The sequence below is a fragment of the Leucopleurus acutus genome, assembly GCF_964270905.1.
Source record: "Leucopleurus acutus genome assembly, chromosome: 12".
NCBI classification, from domain to species: domain Eukaryota; kingdom Metazoa; phylum Chordata; class Mammalia; order Artiodactyla; family Delphinidae; genus Leucopleurus; species Leucopleurus acutus.
The window spans coordinates 15,756,627-15,774,794 of NC_139154.1; the positions used below are offsets into that span (position 1 = coordinate 15,756,627).

Genomic DNA, 18,168 nt, shown 5'->3' on the forward strand with positions numbered 1-18,168 from the left:
TGTGGCTTCCACAGTCAAATGCGAGTTGACTAGCAGTCATGTGTGAGCGAGAGGTATTTCTGAAGCATGTTCGTCCCCACTCTGTCACAGTATTTGGCGGTAGTGGGATGTGTGTGAAATAAAATACCCACCCCAGAGTCCTGTGAAGGTCACCCACCCTTGGATTCTGCCATTTGAAAGTTTGGACAATTTATTACCCTAAAATGCAATCCGACTGAACACCAGTTTGTAAGGGCCCTGTTATGAAATTGCAGGAATTTCCATGACCTAGGCTGTCTGAGTCGTTTTTAAACATTGGTGCCCTGAGCCTGATCAGCCCGTTTTTATTTTTGACAATTTATAGTTAAGGAGGGATTGAAAATGAATTTGATCTGTTTCGCTTTGAAATTTCCCCAAGGTCATTTTACCAGCTTAAGACCAAAGTCGATAATGCTTTCGTTTTAAACATAGTTATTTTCTTTTTGTGAAGTGATCTCTCCTTGCCTGGTGTGTGGTCTGGTGACTTGATGATTTCAAAACCCTATGGTGTGAGCAGACTTGGTCTTAAGAGTCTGGCTCTGGTGTGGCCGGGCTGCTAACTTGGCCCATTAATTGGCCTGCCTTTGCAGCAAACAGCATATGACTGGAAATTAGATTTTGTCCAAAAGAAGGAAACAGTAGAGGACCTCAGTGGTGTCATTTGAGAGCTTTAATGTTTGGTCATTGGTCTGAAAGATCCATTCTCTTCTATAAATATATGTAAATATATACTCTCTGTAGCCTCTCCCTCCAGATAATTCAAAGAGCCTACAATTAATTGTGCCAAATCAGGAATTTGCTCTTCTAGAAGATTTTCCTCTTTTTCTTAGGAAACCTGTTAATAAATCTTCTTGCTTATTGTAATATTTCATATATATTTATACATTGTATATTTTATGTAGCTAATGTATATATACCAATGATCTGAGTCCTTTTTAAAGAGAAAAATAATATTAATTGATTCCCCTCCATTTCTTTTCAATATCAAAAAGGACATTATAATAATCCCAACAGGAGAGGGTTCAGAAATGGAAACAAGTTGATATCTGCTCAGCTCTGAATTAAAATGGAGCATTTAGCTTTCTTTTTTTTTTCCTCTGGTAAGCCTTAATAGTTTTTACACATCAGGCCTTTTTAGATCTAAGGTAAATATGATTTAGAATTATATTTCAAATTAGAACTGTCATAGGATCATTCACATATTTTGCTGTTGTTATGATATAGTAAACAGTGCTCTTTAATCAGTAATTCACATACCGGGTCAGTGATTTTTAATCTCCAAATTCACCCACATTGCATGGCATAAATATTTCATAATTGCTTACCTATTAAATTAGTATTTCATATTTGCTTGCCTATGCAATTAAGTTTTCTGTGATGCTGCAGCTCATCTTGTAGTACACAGTCAAAAAAATTAGCAAGATGCATGTGGTTCCATGTACAAAATGAATGACACGTGCTGGCCTTTTCCATAACTTTTGATGTTAACAGATGAATTTGAAAAATAAAACTTGCCTTTCCTAGCAGCAAGAAAACCTTTTTCTTTTTCTCTCCCCCCTCCTCTTTTTTTTTTTTTTTTTTTTTTTTGTTGGTTCTTTTTAATTTTTTAACCACTAAATCATCAACCTCAGCCGTCCCTTCTTCAGGGGAATTACTCACTGTATTTTCTGTTGGGATCCATGATGAGTTTCCTGTTCGTTCTCAAAAGTTTACTCAGTGGTGAGAGCGAGCTCGCGTACAGAGGACTCATGATGGGTATGAGATAGCAGCCTGGCTAATTTTACTTCTGAAATGACTTTTAAAATAGCAGTTTTTAAAGCGTGTCTTTTACCAAACCAAAACAGCGGTATTTATCACTGGATCCTCTCCCGGCATGTAGGCTTTCTATGCAATTAGATGTCTGGTCTCACATCCATTTTTCAAATCTGTGAAAAAACTTCTCACACCAGTGGCCCTAAAGGAGGCCACTCTGTTTTAATGTAACTTACATGTAGCAGGAAAGCAAAAGGACAGTGGACCAAATAAACCATAACCCTATTTAATCCTCACCATGCTGAGAAGGTTCGGGAATATGAAAATATTGTATGATTGTCCTTACATGAGATGCCCAGGGCTGTGAAATCCAAAGAGAAAGAAAGTAGAAGAGGGGTTACCAGGGACTGGGGAAAAGGAGGAATGGAGAGTTCTTGTTACCAGATTTCTGTTTGAGATGATGCAAATTTCTGGACATGGATAGTGGTAATAGTTGTACAACATTGTGAATGTGCTTTTTGCTACTAAATTTTAAGCTTAAAAATAGTTAAAATGGTAAATTTTATGTTATGTATATTTTGCCACAGTAAAAAAAAAACCACATGCATGGAAATAAGGCATCTGAATCACTATGTGTAATAAAGTTAGATGCTAGATGTGATTTGCAAGGACTCATAGGGGGAAAAAAATCTCAATCGCCACCACTGAGTCCAGACGTCTGGTTTTACAGATCTGAGATCTGAGGCCCGGGAGGAAGCCTGTTCTCACTCCTGAGTGATGACGGGAGACCAGTCCAGGACTCTTAGACGACACTTGTCTGCCGCTCCCCAGAATGGCCATTCCTTCTCATTGGGAGTAACCGTGCCATTGGTTAGATTAGCTTTGTGATAAAGCCCTGCAGCTAGGACCTTTTAATCCTGCAGCCTCTAATCCAGATGGTCCATGCGTTAGCTGGGTGCGTCACTAAGGGAAGGCTCCCAGACCAGAGGCTGATTGATTCCCCAGCCCCGTGACAGGTTTTTATTTCATGGGAAAATCGTGTTTGAAACCAAAGTGGCTCCTATAGGGGCAGTTTGCAGCCCACTGCCTCTCCCAGAGTGCAAGACACCTGTCCCTCGATGTGAGTTTTGGATTTGATGGGTTCTATCTCTGCTTTCAAACCTTAATTCATATATAGTTTACATCTACTTTTCTCAAGTGTACCATCTTACCAAGGGAAGTATATATGCGAGACTTATCCATGTGATGTTTGTAGTGTGGTTTAAATCAGCTCGGGAGCTAAACCCTCATGAAACAAATTTCAATAACCACTCTGTGGCGTTGGAATACAATCTCTCAAGCCTCTTCTATGATATGCCTTTATTTTTTACTCCAGTGTATAGCCCCTTTCATCAAACAAGTTCTTGAGCCCCGTTTGACTAAAAAAATTCCACTTCATTGGAATTAACACGAATTATGTTCAATTTCACACAAGCTATAGTCCCACTTGTAGACGACTTGCCTACTTCCTGAGGGTAAACACTGTGCCCGTGCAAGGTTTTATTCTAACACATTTGTGCCCAATGTCAGCATTAATAATTCTGGGTAGAGGCTGCAGTGAGATGAAGGAACTGCCCGAGCGAAGGACCACAAATGCTTGATGTGTGAGACAGGCATGTCAGTGAAACAAGAGCATGACATACTTTTTCTTTCCAAGTGAGGCAGCACTACAACTAAAAAGCCATTTTGCCTTTCGCTTTCTAAAATACGTCTTGCTGGAGAAAAGGATCGTTTCGTCCCATCCATTGCCCATGGAGATGCCATTCAGAAAAATCTTGCACAAATGACAGCACTTCTGGGGGATTTTATAAGTGACCAACCCACGCCGTCCCAACGTGGAGCCAGATATATCACCTTCAACATCAGGGTTGTTCCGGGCTGTTTCCTGTGGTTAGTTTTGTAATTCAGCTCACTGGGAATCTTAGGCGAAAATATATTTCTCCTAATCTGATGAGTGTTTCCCTGGGTCTGAGCTCCTTCAGAAGCGGACCACACACGTTCAGTTGGGATCATCTGTGGTAGAAAGGAGGTCACCGCGGACAGCCTGGTGATCCAAGTCTCTTGACAATTAAATGCGTTGATCTTGCCTGAAGGGAGCTCGGGCGGGAAAAGGAATAGAACTCACCATCGTGAAGGTGACTGATGCCCAGGAGATAAAAGCAGTGTTTAGCATGGTAGGAAGGGTGACCAGAGTAATGGGGTGAAACAAAGGAGGGACGTCCTGGAATTTAATATTAGAAATTAACTTCCCAACAGGGGTGTGTCCGTCAGAGTGTGAAATGGGCTTATCAGAAAAAACAGGGAGACTGGTTCTGGTGACATTGCCAAGAAGGTTAGAAGGGAAAGCTGATGAACAGGACGAACTAGCAAATAAGGTGTGTGCTGGCAGGGCACTGGGCCAGGTAAGGGCCCAAGGGACAGTGTGGCTTTTTACAGACCCCCCCCCCACCACCACCACCAAGCGAAAGGACATCAGGGAAGCCAGGTCTACACCTGCAGTTCTGCCCCTGAATCAGGAGCTGCCGAAAACTGAGCTTTTTGTCCCCATAACACCTAGCGTCCCAAATGTGGCCGCTGGAGTGCCTCTGACAGCCTCTTTATCACTGTGAGTTAGTGTTATGAGGCCACAACAGGGAAGGACATGGATGACCATAATGGGTGTACCTTTTCTTTTATTACGTCTTTGGACTTTCCAAATACATTGCAGAATTCTCATTCATATCGGAACATTTTCCATGAAAACATAGTTTATTAAAATTGACTAGAAATGTCCCGTTGCCTCCCCGAGTGGTCTGGCTGGATTTGTTTTCCCCCTGCAGGCAAGGAGATTTAGTCCCATAGCAGGGGTTTCCAGTGTCATGTTGACAGTCTTGAGATAATTCTTCCTGGCTTCATGTACTGACCTGCTTTTCAAATAGTCCTGTCACACTGCTAGGTAGGCAAAGTCATATTTTCATCACAGGGGAAGAGTGCCTCTTCTCAACGTGAAAGGGTCGTGCTCCACAGAATAGTGATTCTGTGACCGAAGCTCCTTTCCCCTTTAATTTCTACAATTACTTTTTAAAAACTGCATGGAATAAGTATCTGAATCAGAAAGGAGGCCCCGTCTTCCATCAGGTTCTCTCGGGAGGAACCCCGGTGTCTGTGTGGATTTCTCCTCCATCCCTCCCTCCCTCCCTCCTTCTTTTCTTCCCAAACGTCTCCTCTTCCTCCTCTCTTTGTCCTCTTGCTTTTTTTCCCAGCCCCTCGTCTTTTCTTTTTTTTTTTTGAGGTACGCGGGCCTCTCACTGCTGTGGCCTCTATCGCTGCGGAGCACAGGCTCCGGACGCGCGGGCTCAGCGGCCATGGCTCACGGGCCCAGCCACTCCGCGGCACGTGGGATCTTCCCGGACCGGGGCACGAACCCGCGTCCCCTGCATCGGCAGGTGGGCTCTCAGCCACTGCGCCACCAGGGAAGCCCTCGTGTTCTCTTTTTTATTCACTTTTTTTTAAAAAAAAAAACAATGTACATAAATTACTTTAAAAAATACAGGAAAAATTATTTTCGTATTTTTGCTTGAAAAAAAGACAAGAATTAAACACTGAAACCACCCCTTAATATATTAATGTACAGGAAGAGAAGAAGGCCAAGGGAAGCAGCAAATAACAGAAGCAGAACTATTTTATTATTTTTTTTCCAATTGTGGAGAGACTCAGAGAGGTTTGCACTCCCACCAAGCTGGCCATACGGGGCCCATGCTCCCCCCCGAACCCCGGGAACGAGATGGGTCAGAGCACCAACAGTGGGAAGGAACAGAAAAGCCACAGTGCCCTGGGTGGTCCGAGATGGAGTGCCACCTGGGGCTCACTGGCCTTCCCGGTGACCACGGCCATCTGCTCTCCAACGTGGTACCGCGGGCCAAGCAGGAGAAGAAACTGGTTAAGGAGAAACAGACACCAAGGGCTCCCCTGGGAGAAATCTTGGAATCTGCTAGCTGTGGGGACGGTCTTATCTCCAGACATCACCTCCCCTCCTCCCAACTCCCAAAGTTTGCTCTGAAAAGAGACCAGAAATCCTGCTTGGAGAGCTTCACGAACACACGAGCCTCCCCCAGGTGTGTGTTCACCGCTGGTCTGGGAGGCTGAGCCCAGGGGCGGATGACCACAGCCCACCTCCTCAGTCTTTCCACGGAAGGGCAGAGGGGGGCGGGGACGGCAGACGGTAGTGTTTGTTAGGACTTGGTGCAGGTATGGTGGAGGAGGGCCTGTGGGGGACACTCAGGGACCACGGGACTCTAAAGGATGGAGACCCAGGCTCACCGAAGTGCATGGTGGGAGTGAGGAACCTTCTCCAGGCGGGAGGGATGAACCTATTACTCGGATTTCTTCCTCTTAGCATGAGCTCAAACACCCAGTACTGAAGACACTGTCCTCTTGGCTTTGGAAGGCTCCACGGGCAGGAGATGGCAACCCACTTCTTAAACGCTAATGGGGTGTCCAGGGTGCTCCAGCCAGGGTGCTTGGTGCTGGCGAGGCTGCGTCAGCCAGCCACGGGGTCCGTCCTGGAGAACTCGCAGTGCACAAGACACACGGATCTGTGGACCAGCAATCTCCGTGGAAGGGGCTCCACGGGCTGTGGGGTGGTGGCCACTGATTTAAACAGTGGTGAAGGCGGCCTGGTGAGAAGGCAAGGACGTGGGCGGGGCCAACAGACGTCTGCCATCCTTTCCGACTGCTGTCATCTGCAGCCAGTTAAACCCCCTACCCTGACCCCGTGGCTTCCTTCTCTCTAAATGAGGGTAATAAGGGTATCGGCCTCAGAAGTTTGGGCAAAGTCGGTAATTTACACAATGCACCTAGGACAGGACCTCAGCAAGTGGTAGCTGTCAGTCTTGGTCACCCCATGGTACCCATCTGTGCCCACCCTGGACCTGCGGTGAGTCCCAAGCTAGCGAGTGGGCTCGTGCTACCTGACAAGCTCGTCCACCTGCCATTCATGGGCCCAGTTAGCAGATTCTCGCCCAGGGCCAACTCTGACCAAACCCCGTGCTGGCAGGGGACACACTGCGAGCCTGACTGAGCCTGCCCTGACCCTGGTCACCCAACTGCTCGAAGGAAGCCTGAAGCATGAGGCCTACATGTTGCCCGGTGACAAGGTCCATCCTCCCAGGGAGAGGTAACAGGCGGTACATATCAAACCACAAAGTGACATCTGCCCTTCCATTCAAATGAGGGGTGGTAGCGTCTATAGAGAGAATGGCTCACTCCATCTCCACCAGCGTCTGAGTCACGGCCACCAGCAGGGGCCAGACTCTGGCCACGCCCACGGAAGGCACATGAGAGAGCTGGGGAAGCCACGTCCAGAGAGTCAAGGTGAGTCTGGGTTTGAAGACGGAGACTGGGCTTTGCTTCCCACTGGCAAGAAGCAAATATAGATCATTGACACCACTGCAGTGTTAGACTTCTCAGTGGATCTGAGTGAAAAATGACAACGGTTTCCAAGTGATTTCTGGAAATAAACTGTGGGTGAATAGCATCTACTTAAAGCCTGGAAACCGAGTTTCCTTTGGTTTGTTTTTAAACGCTTGGACGATGTGGTTTGCTTCTCTCCAAGAACAAAAAAGAAAAAAGCAAATAAAGGCAGACAGTGGAGTGTGATCCACATCCAAGCTATTCTAATCGCCTGCCGCCACCTGGGGCAGGACGGTTGGTGACAAGAAGAGACAGTCGGTGAGGACGTGAGATCCATCCCAAACCCAGCGTTAAGAAGAAGAAAACACACATTCCAGCGTGGAGCAAATGTTGCCATCCTTCGGAGGGAACATGCAAATGAGGGTGATCTCAAGGATTGTTTCTACCTTGTCACCAAACGGAGACATTGCCAAGTGCTCGTGGCGGCCGCTTCTGTTCCCTTGAAGCGATTAGGGCTCATCCCCTAGCAACAGGCAGCAGCGGAAAGAAAGCAGAAAGTATTGCAAGAATGTCACCTAATAAACACAGTGGGAACAGCATCAAGGACAAAGGCGGCCCCAGAGGGAGGGCCACGCCGGGCAGAGTGCGTCACCTCCCGGCCATCTTGTCTATGCCCGTGGCCACAGGCAGGTGGGAAGGGTCCTGGCGATGTGGGAACCCCTCTGGTGTGCTGAAATATTTGGAAGATTTCACATCGGATTTTGCAGGCTCGCATGGCCGCTCTGGATTCGTTCCATCAGAAGTGCTTCAGTGCTATCTCATAACTCTTTTCTTCTGTATTTGTCCTTCTTAAAACCAATCCGTCAAGCAAATTTGCTGATCCGCTGTCCCTGGGACCTCTGTGCACTGGCTCAGAACCTCAGTCTGGTGTTCAAAGGACCGGGCAGATTGGAGCCTCTCAGAATCTAGAAGCAGAGCCCCCTGGGTTTAGGGGAGAGTGAAACCCCTTTCTCCCACCCTCCTTGGACACCAGCTTTCCTGGTACTTAGGCATTGGTTTTTGCAACTTCCCAGACGAATGCCACTGCGCAGGCAAGAAGAGAGCTCTTAGTAAATGAAGTCCAGTTGCCTTTGAGTTTAGAAAATAAATCAAATGGCTATTTCCCACTAACAAGGCAGTTGCAGAGCAGATAATAAGTCGTACCCATTTTTGTCCTCTGCCTGTTGCCTGGGCCCCTGTACTGCTTCCTTTTCTAGCGGCTTTGTCAGAACCCTGGTGGGGATTTCCTCTGACCTGGCTCTCCTGGGGTTGAACGGCAACCTATATGGACACATTTTATGCTACATCTTTTTTTTTTTTTTTAACAAAATGATTAACAGTGAAAGAGTTGGGTTTGGGGAGAAGCCCTTTTTCAAACAAACTATGGAAAGTAATTGATGGGTAGTGGCAGTCTTAGAAAACACTTCTTTCCGTAACCCTTTAAAAACTCTGTTGCTAACTGCATGCAAACTCCTTCATTAATATCCTGGATCTGGTACCCCTTGAGCTCTATGATGTGAATTAAGGTCAAAGGGTCCCAAGGAACAGTGTTCTTATTTGAATGTACATGTTGGTCATATAACATCAACAACCATTTCCCTTTCTGTTTGAAAGATCTGTGTGGTCCCAGGCATGAGGCTCTGTGGTTCAGGGGTGCTGCTGGCTGCAGATCTCGCTTGGGTCTGCTATAGCTTGTCTTGAGCCGAATGTGTCTTAGAGCTTAATTTCCATTTTCAGCAAATTAGGCAAAATGAAAAGCGGTCTTTGGAAAAGAGTGAATGAGTGACTAATCCATTCTTCAAACATCTTTCTTGTGATAGTTAAATGGTGGTGATTCACTAACCCAACTCTTGATAAAATATAAAGCATGAATTTACGGTCACTAAACAGTCTGACAAAACTACCAAACCATGTTCCTGCTTGAAGATGCCTAAAGGCCGATGTTTCTCTGGATCTTTTTGCTGCTCCTTTGATGGGACTTTTACTGAGACGGCTCTAGCTTTCATCATGGTAAAACTTTTGGTGTCACTCTGGGTTTTCTTCATCTTGGACAATGTTAAGTGTTAAGTGAAGGGCACCCCGTCTTATCAGAATGTTTTTTCCAAGACATGCAGCAGGAAGTAGTGGGCTAAAGGTTTGGACCCCTCTCTATTTCAGGAAACATCATGCTTGTCAGTAATAACTCTGTCCCTCCGTGCTCTGTTCACCGTGGTTTTCTTGCTCTGTCCCCATCCCTGTGACTCGGTGTGAAAGCGGGCTTCGATTCCACTTTGTCACCCACGGCCCCACTTTCTTTTTAGTTGATCTTAGGTAAGGAAGTGAGAGGACATGGAAAGGATTTGTGTTCTGTAAATAAGAGTTAAATCTTTGCAGATTTTGAGGCTGGAAAGCAACAAAACAAGATTTGCTAGCAGAAGTGGTTACTTCTAAACTAAGTATAGACTGGAGATAAATCTGACAGCCTCTGACATCTTTAAATGTCAACTGCACCGCACAGCCCAGATGACATCGTACCTAATGATCGAACTCCCTTTAAAATATACTTCATGTAAATACATTTTTTGTGAAACCACAAGCTGTTTCTCTCAGTTTTGTTTTCAGCTGGCTTTGATAAAGACATTGGTTGGCATCTTACAGCTAATTAAACAGCTTTCAAGCCAACATCATTGAAGAGTTTTAGACTCAAAAATATACTATACTATTCATGATCCAGGGGGTGTTCACGATGTTTTTTAATGGTGCTAACAGACCCTGTCAGAGGAGAATCATTTAGCTCAAACTCGAGTTTCCAACACAAATCGTCCTATTTCTGATGCTGCAGTTACAGGGTCTGATCTCTGTCAACTTACCAACACAGTAGGTTGAATTCATACTAACAAGAAAAAATGCAATGCCTATGTTCACTTAGATATATTAGTGTTTGTGAGCTTGCACATTTCTTATACTTGTTACATATTTCATCTGGGGACTAGAGAGCTATCTGTTTTTTCTTTGTGTAAAATAGAAAATGGAATGTGAGAGACCTTTGTTTCCAGGGCAAGGATTCTGAGTTTCTGAGCTTTTCTTTCACTCTTGTCTGTCTGGCTTTTTTATTTTCTTTTTGCCAGTTGCAGTTTTTTCTAGATTCTGGAAAATTATTACTTGCTTTAAAGAAAAAAAAAAAAAAAAAAAAAAGCTTGGTTTTCTAATTTTAATTTTACAGTGTAACCTGTCCTAACCCTTAAAGCCAGATTTGCTCTAACAAAATAGTGTCATTTCATACACAATGGATTGGCTCTCAGTAAAAATGTGTATCTAATAAATGGGGGAGAAAACCCTTACTTACACTTAGGAATGGCTCTAAATGTAACAATGGTATTTTAAAACCTTGGTGTTAACACATGCATTTTGTGAAAAAAAAGGAAGAATAAGTTAGCTAGTTGCAGGTGAAGTAGCTGTGCTGAGAACATTAATTTATAATATGGAAGAGTTTACCTTTGGATTTTTCTACTTGCCAAAAAATTGGGAATTTTAAAAAAATGCTTTGAATCTTCCTTCACTGAAAGCTTTTGTCCTGTGCTACCCTGATCATAAGAAATTCCCAGGTAATAGGTACAATTGAGGGGGAACTTGAATTTGTTCCGTGAGCACGGCCTTTTTACTTGTGGTGAAACAGAGTTAAAATGACAACGGTTCTGAAGAAAGTGCTTGAGGACCATGTCATGTTTCACTCTTTCCAGATGACTAAAATCACAATCATTTCCAAGTCTTATGTCAGGGGAAGGGGATATATGTGGTTTAAGAGGCAAGCATTAGCTAAGGTCAGGGGTTTTCTGAATGTGAATATTCGATTATGCTGGTTAAGGGTGAGGACAGATATTCTAGGGTGAGATACTCATACAGAAAATGTCTTCAAGTAACAAATTCAGGTGATTCCCAGAGACTTTTTATTCCCTGTCATCTTTCATTGTAGGGTTCATTCAAGGTTTTTTGGTTTGTTCCTAAACGCTGTTGTCTTACACAAGTCAGGCTGCCTGCTCTAAAGTGTCAGATCAGTCCCATAATACTGAAAGAGCTGGATCAAAAAACAAGAAGTGTGTAAATTCTGAACCACATGTTAAAACATGTCTGATGTTGAGCAGCCTGACACATTCTCTTGACCAGAAGATGTGATTACATTGATATTGTCTTCAGTTCAAGTTTACGAAAAGCCTTGCCATCCTGTCCCAGAGAGTGCTGTAAATTCACCACAAGTGTGTCCCTCCTTCTGAAGGATTGAAAATTCCTCCAGAGTTTTCTGTCCATCAGTACATGTTCTCAGTGTTCATCCTGAGTTGTGTTATTTGTTTGTAGTGCTTTTCAGTGTTTACTTGGCTGCCCTATATTTTAGGAAGAAATCCACTTTCAGAAGAAATGACTTCGTACCCTCTGTGGGTGTTTACTTTCTTTATTACCTTAAGAATTTTCAAGTAGGAATAGATTAGGAGAATATATATTTGTGCAAAGAACATGGAGGGGACAGAATTAACTAATTTTTAAATTGTTTGAAATCAGGGGACTGCTGGGCTGGATCTATTGGGGTTTTTCAAATTGTTCCTGTATTGAATGAGCCAAAGCACTGAGTAGTATTTCTTTCTGATAGAGATGTTGAAAACAGCTTAGTTTTTCTGAGTGTAAATAGCAAGGACTAATGCTCTTAGTATTGCCTGTAAAATCTAGAAATGTCTGCAGGCTGTTGTGAACAATTCTGTCTCTTTATGGAGAGTTGTTTGGGCTTTTTAGAAACTCATTAAATTGATTGTGAGTGCCTGAGTGTTATCAGGAAAAGGAGCTTTAGAAAATGGTTTCAGAATGTGTCATTTTCTCCTTGGCTTAATCTGAGATAGTGTGTGGGCATGCTGGTATTTTAAAAGGCTAAAAATGTACATAATGCTGTACCTTCCAATATGAACTAGGATTGCAAACAGAGAAGAGTTTTCTTAAGTCTTCTGTCTGAAATTCTGCTTTTCTTCCAATTAGTTAATTCTTGGATTTTTAGCGAGGATTCTTTCATCCTTTTTTTAATCTTCAATTTGTTGTTGGCATTCAGCACAAACAAATTTTGAAAAGCCATGGCAGCTTTCTATCATTTTGGATCTGAATATTTAATGTTTCATCAAATAAAACCCTGTGTTTTCATTTTAACTAGTTTCATTATTTTTTTTAATGAAATGATTTGTGGTAGAAGACTGCTATTTGGTTTCAATATTAATATATAAGATGAACTACGTGGGTGTCATTTATTTTCAGTAGTAAATAACTGCTTAACCGATTCTTTTCCTTTAGCATAATTCAACTGACTCCTTTAGAAGTTTGCTCTTCACTTTCACACAACATTTGATGTGTGTGGATGAAAAATAAAAATTCCATGTTGTATCATTAAAAGCACCTTTCGTGGTGTCATGTGGTCAGAATCAGGGAATGTCATGTAGTTAGTTTCAAAATCCAATCTGTAGGTTAATCATTAATTATTCTTGTTTCCAGGAAACTCTACTTAGGTTATTTCAGAATTTGAATTTGCTAGAATTCTTGTTTTTAATCTTTTATGTGTGTGTGTCATTGTAGCCTGAAAAAGGGGTTAATTTAGCAAGATTAGGTACCTTTTCTGTTTGTATTGTGGCTTCTTCAATTACTCATAAACTATTTAGTAGCTAAAATGTTGAAAGCAGTTTGGGAACAAAATGTCTGCTTCAACCATGATAAAATTGGCCACAGTTTGCCGATTGGGCAGATAACAAAAGCCAGCAACACAAAATAGGTAGAAAAACAGTTTGTTCGCTGATGTGAGACCACTGCAGGGCTTTTTGCATGTTTTTTTTTTTTTCATTCTGATGTTTATGTTGTGCGGGCAGAACGTGGAGAGAGGTTTTTGCTTACCCCTCATTCTGATGAACCATTTCAGCTAGTGGATTTCTTTTAAAACTTCAGAAAATAAGCTGCTCCCCTGGCATCTGAGACACATTTGAGTTAAAATCCAGCTTTGCACCTAAACCCCACGTTTCATCCGGGCTCCACCTGCTTGTAAATGTCTCGAAGCTCATAATTGGATCTTTTCAAGCAGCACTGTAAATTCCCTTTTTTCAGGACCCAACGTGGAAATACATGGCTGTGACTGCATTTTTGCAAGTGTAAAACAAAAATGATAGTTTGCAGTTTAAAAAAAAAATTCCCTATCTGAGCCTACAGTGGACAAAAGTTTTAACAACTGAAAGTACACATTGCCTCTCATGTGGTCGTCACAGACTGTAAACAAATATTAATGTTTTACATGAGACAATACATTTTTTCAAGTGATAGGACGAGATATCCTCTCTCTCCTCTGTTGTTCTGAATTCTCATGCCTTGAGTGTGTGTCTCATGGTCTTTTTTTTTGTTGTTCTTTTTTTTTTTTGTTCTAAAAATCAGATACTCCAGGGCATTAATTAGGATGAGGTTTATGTTTCTACTTATCTAATCTTTGTTTTCACAAATAAATACAAATAACTCAAACTGAAACTTGATGGCTTTGGTGATAATAAAGTAGCAGCCACGGGGAAATTTTCTTCATTTTAATGTTCTTTCACAACCCACATTCAGTTTCGGTAGGAAAATTATTAACCTTTTCAACAGCATGCTAAAACATAGGTTCATAATAGACGCCTGAGTATGATTTGCAGGTTTTGGTTCTATTTTGAGATTTTTTGGTGTGCAGAGTTTTTTCTTTTTCTTTCTGTCTTTCTTTTTTAAATGGCTTTCTTTGACAGCGATAGTCATGACTTGGAGTCCTTTCGTTGGTATCTTTTCAGTGTGGGCCCATTTTAGAACATTCGTATTTATTTTTTATGGTGGGAAGGGAAGATTCCTATTTCCTATCCTCCTACTGTTTTGTGCTGTGAAAGAGGAAATGTTCTTTAGTCTCATTGTTTTCCCTCATTTGAATTCTTGGGTGGACATTGTGAATCCCATGCCCCCATTTCAAAAAAATCCATTTGAGCCACATTTCAGCGGGGGCAGATGGCTCTGGGTTAGGCATCTGACTGGACTCCTATCTGCCTTGGGTGGCCTCGTGTCAGTGCCCATCAGACCAAAGCACGTCGGGCCAGTTTGGGCTTGTGGTCCTGAAGGTCTGCACAGCCACCAGCTTGGATGGAAGGCCTGGGATGGTGGGGTCTCCCTAGCTGACTGCTGCTAGGAAAGGGCGTGGGGGGAGGTGATCATGATCTGGTAACTCCTGTGTCTTGACCTGAAACACACAAGGGGTGGAACGTGGGGTGGGAGAGGCCGGCGCGTGGGATGCTCTCGGAGAGCAGTTTCCATTTTAGGTGTCTTCTTCCCCAAGTCTGGCTGGGACAGTCACACCTGCAGGGAGGGCCCTGGATGAGACATCGTCCTACCCCACGCACACTGCCCTGTGTCTGATAAGGCTGTGCCTTGTGACTCACGGTCCCCTTCTTTGTTGCGTCCCCATGGGTTTTAAGTCCTCACCCTCCCCTGGTGCCCTACGCTACCTGTTCCCACAGCCCCTGCAAAGTGGGAATGGAAACTGAGGAGCCCTCATCTTGTCTGTATCCAGTGCCACTTTCAGTGTCATAGCCTGCGTTTGTGTTTTTCTTCTTCTTCTTCTCATACTTCCTGTATGAGGTTCGTTTTTTTAAAATGATAAACAAACTCTTTTTTTTAACCTTTTTTTTTTTTTGACCTGGTCATGTGTTGCCTCCTACCTGTCCGGCTGTGAGCCTTTGGCTGGCGCTGCCCACCTGAACATCATCAGGTGTCGATGTGAGCAGGGCCCCAAAGCAGAGTGGGCTCTGCTCCCCTCTCCTCCCAGGGTGGCAGTCAGGAGGGTCAAGCTGGTGGAGACATTTTCTAGTCTCCTATTTGAGAGAAATGCCAGTAGACAGCTGGCTCGAGATTTCTCCTCAGGCAAAGAGAGCAGGGGAGAGGAAGGCTACCGTGTGGGAGGGTGGGGCTTGGCCAGGAAAGAAATGTGATGCGGAGGGGAAGTCCCGGGGGCAGGTGTAGTATCCCATGGTGCCTGCCCCACACTATACAGATGAGCAGCAACTGGAAAGGGGGTGAGGGATGAATCATACCAACATTTCTCCCGAGGTCACCCCGAGAACATGTTGAACGTCTCAGATGGTTTCTGGGCCGCTGGCTTCTTCCTCCCACTCTGGGGATCCTGGGACAGAGCCATCCAGTGAGGAGCTTGGGTACAGTTGACCGAACTGAGAACATCAGTAGATGGCCAACCGGCAGTCACCGCGGTCACAGGGACTTAGCCCGCGGCCCAGGTATCGCTCACTACTGGTGATGCTTGGGCGTGCGTCAGAATCACTGGAGAGCTTGTGAAAACAGACACCCCTGGGTCTCATCGCCAGAGTTTCCAATTCAGAAGGTCTGGAGCACACCTTAAAAATTTGCATTTCTGAAAATTCTCAGCTGATGCTGCGGATCCAGAGATCCTCACTGAGGACCACTGGTTAGCGCCATGGGCCATGGGTGACTGGAAAAGCTAGCAGCCTGTAGATGGTCTCCATTTTCCCTCTAACCCTGAGCTGCTCTTCGTGCGTTCTAGACCAACCTTAGAGGTAAAACCAGCCTTTCAGAAAGCCCTTTGCATCTCTTAGTAATGGTATAGCAAGGTTCCCTGTAATTTTGACCTTTTACAATGTCAACCAGACTATAGATCTGCTAAAATGTTTTTGAGGTTTAGTTCTTTGAAAAGTAGGTTTTCTTTTATGGATAGAGAAAGTGACCAAGGTGAGGGGGACGGTACTGACTAGATCAGGAAAGAATCCAGGGAGGCCCAGCCCTTGGGTTGCCCACTCTTATCTCCATTAGTGGAAACCTTTAGTATGAACAGAGGGAGGTATTTTGTGGGTCCCTCTCGGTACCAAAAGGTGGGCAAACTTCTGAGATCTTCAGGGGCTCAGGGTATTTGAATCACCTGTGAGATCCTGTTCATCCCAGAAGGTGGCAGAGTGTGAAGGTCAGGATGCTGGACTGGAGGCTGGGTGCTACCATGTATTGGCTGGTGGTTGAACATCCCCTGCCCCCCAGGTGAGAGCGATTCTCCTAAAGCAGCAACCTGAGAGGGCGGATGCTTAAAGGAGAGCACACATCTGGAGCAGTATCTAGCGGATGGGATGAGCTCAACAAACGATCGGCGGCCAAGAGGACCCGGCTGTGTTCGGGGCAGCCCTGGGGAAGGCTCGCACTCTGCTGATGGATTAGTTAAAGACTGAAACTTTCTGAACCACGGGTAAGTCTGTAATGATGCGTGGCACACTTCGTAAAAACTGCTTCTCGGGGAGGTCCCCTCAGGAGAGGTTCTAAGTCTGCTCAGAGTTATGTGGCTTTCATTCTACAAATGGCCCCCCCCCCCCAGAAGCAAAGGAAGGGGGCCCTCAAGGGTGGCTCCTCTCTCCCCTGCCCTGATGTCTCTAGTGGCACAAAAACTTAATCTTTTACATACGGGATCCGTATCACTCATCCCTAAAATTAGTCTGTAAAAAGCGATGACATTTTCTGAGCATGTCCTCTAGGTTTTAACTTTCTGAGACATAAAAGCCAAGGACTCCTGAGAGCGAACACCTTGGTATTGTCTACCGGTCCCACCCTCCTGGCAACTGTTTCAAAAACTCAAAAAATGTGGCTTCCAAGCCTGTCCGAATCCAACGTGAGTCAACGCGAACAGGATGTGAGCGCCTGGCCGGTTGTTTTCCCAAGCGTTGACGGAACCCTTGAGGCACAGCGGGCTCGAGTGTGTGTTTTGCACATGGGTGGCTGGGGGCTCTGGGCTGGCTTTTCGACACTGAGGTATTGGCAGTGTCATGGATGTTACAGCAAACTGAAGTTTGTGCTCCTTGCTTCCCACACCCCTGCCCTGGTACATACTGCCTGGGAAATAGAAGTTTGGATGGAATCAAGGGCAAATGCCCTGACAGGTGACCCATCCAGTCCAGGGATGGGCATCTGAGCTGCTGTCTCTCTCCCCTTCTCAGTGTCCCAGGCTAGAAGCCTTTCCTCTGCCATTAGGAACCAAAAGGGTGTGATCTGGGAGCTGACTCTGGGAGCTTCCACGAGATTGCCTGGGCTGCATCTCAGGCCCCTGATGAGGACTCATATTCACGGTGTGATGTACGTGACCCTGAGGCCATCCCTCAGATCTGAGGGAAAGCGGAGCTGGGTACCCACAGTGGGGAGACCTACTGGGGGCCCCCTGAATGCTACAGACCTGCAGAAACAGCACAGCTCAGCCAAACTGGGAGTAAGAATAAGGAAGTAACGTGTGACCAGAAGATTCTCTAGGAATGTCCTGACCCAGGGGAGGCGCTGGTGGTCTCCACCCCCTCCCAGTGTCTGCTGGCATAAGGGAAGCCAGATGTGCGATCAGCTCTGAATTGGGGGCAGATCTTTTAGAGTTCCTGAATATTCCATCTTGGGTTTCTTCAGTGTTAACCAGACAGCCAGGTCAACGTGAAGTCACTCAGGATTTGACTTAGGTGTGCAAAAGCTCGCACACAAATTAGCTCAGGTCTTACAGTGGAAAGCTGCAATTCAGAATCTAGGGACGAAGGTGGGAGAGACTCAGGTCTCGGTCCCAGCAATGTCTTTTCCAGTGCGACCTTAGGAAGATTGCCGACTTCCTTGCTCTGTGTGCTTGTAAAATGCAGGTTGACCAGATGATCCTTCCAGCCCTGCCACCTCTCACTCTGTGATCCTGGTCCAAGCCCACGTGGTTGGGTCCATACCGAATCCTGCCCGGGCTCTTGCACTTTGGTTTTTTCCTCCCCACTCAGAAGTAGGGTAACTGGAAAGGAGCGTAGGTTCCTAAGCTGTCTATTTCAAACTAAAGGAACAAGGTCGCCCCTTCCACCCATGTCAGCCACTGATGCATTTCTTAGTTCCTGTTTCTCTTTGCCCACC

General features: G+C 44.9%; 1 long non-coding RNA gene across 1 annotated transcript in view; it reads left to right on the forward strand.

Annotated features, from left to right (window-relative positions):
- LOC309970065 overlaps nt 1-18,168 on the forward strand; it is a 56,351-nt gene that overhangs the window by 36,170 nt on the left and 2,013 nt on the right. The window contains exon 2 of the long non-coding RNA XR_014326666.1: nt 16,300-16,501. This is a non-coding gene — a long non-coding RNA (uncharacterized lncRNA). The remainder of the gene's footprint in view (nt 1-16,299; nt 16,502-18,168) is intronic.